The sequence below is a fragment of the Schistocerca serialis genome, chromosome 1 (assembly GCF_023864345.2).
Source record: "Schistocerca serialis cubense isolate TAMUIC-IGC-003099 chromosome 1, iqSchSeri2.2, whole genome shotgun sequence".
Classification (NCBI taxonomy): Eukaryota; Metazoa; Arthropoda; class Insecta; order Orthoptera; family Acrididae; genus Schistocerca; species Schistocerca serialis.
Window position 1 is genome coordinate 429,278,593 of NC_064638.1, and position 1,012 is coordinate 429,279,604.

The window sequence follows — 1,012 nt, forward strand, 5'->3', positions numbered from 1 at the left end:
TATGAATGCGTGGTGCCTGTTCCTCTGAAAAAACAGACACCACAAGGAAACCGCATCCGTGTCACATATTATGTAAATTGAAGGTGGAAGGTCGAGAAAGGCAAAGAGAGGTAACGAAATCATGATGACAGCTGCATCAGGACTTCGTGCCTCAGCGGCGCCAAGAGAAAGTGCTTTCGAACCTGGGATCTCCTGCGTACTAGACAATTGCGTTAACCACCAGGCCACAGGGACACAGTGTTTATCACAGTTACACAGACTATCTCAGTACGCCCCTCAGTCGACCCACACTCTCATCTAGCGCCACCTATCCCCGTTCCCTGTCCACGTCCTCCATGCTTGCTACTTTTGAGATTCCCACGGAAGGTCGAATGTAATAGTGCATCCACACTGAAGATGGATTCATGACCCACTGAGGCAAATCAATTATATGAATGCGTGGTGTCTCTTCTCTTGGACCTGTCCACAACCATCACTGCAGATGTGCATTTAAATCTGACCTTCAGCGAAAATCTAAAACTAGCGAGTATGGAAGACATGGGAGGGGACTGTGGATATCCGATGCTTGGTGGGACTGTGAGTCGGCCGGGAAGCATGCCGGGGTAGTGCACGAAAATGCGATAAACACTGTGTCCATATGGCGCAGTGGTTAACGCAACTGCCTCGTAAGTAGGAGATACCAGGTTCGAGTCCCGGTCCAGCACACGTTGCCACTCGTCGCCAATGATTCCGTGTAATGCCCCGATGCGACTGACGTCAATAATTCGTTCCCTTTCCTTTCTCCCGCCTTCATCTTCAATTTACATAATATCTATATTTAACGTGCACATTTCTGTAATGACAACTTGTGCACGAATAAAGCTTCAAAAGTAATTTATTAAATCACATTGAGTAATTTAATGACGAACCTGCTAAATAAGAGATGTCTTGGAAGATACGCATACGTACTGATGACCTAGCAGAATTTATACGCTTTTAATCCAATGTGCTCTTTAATTTCTTCTGTTGTTAA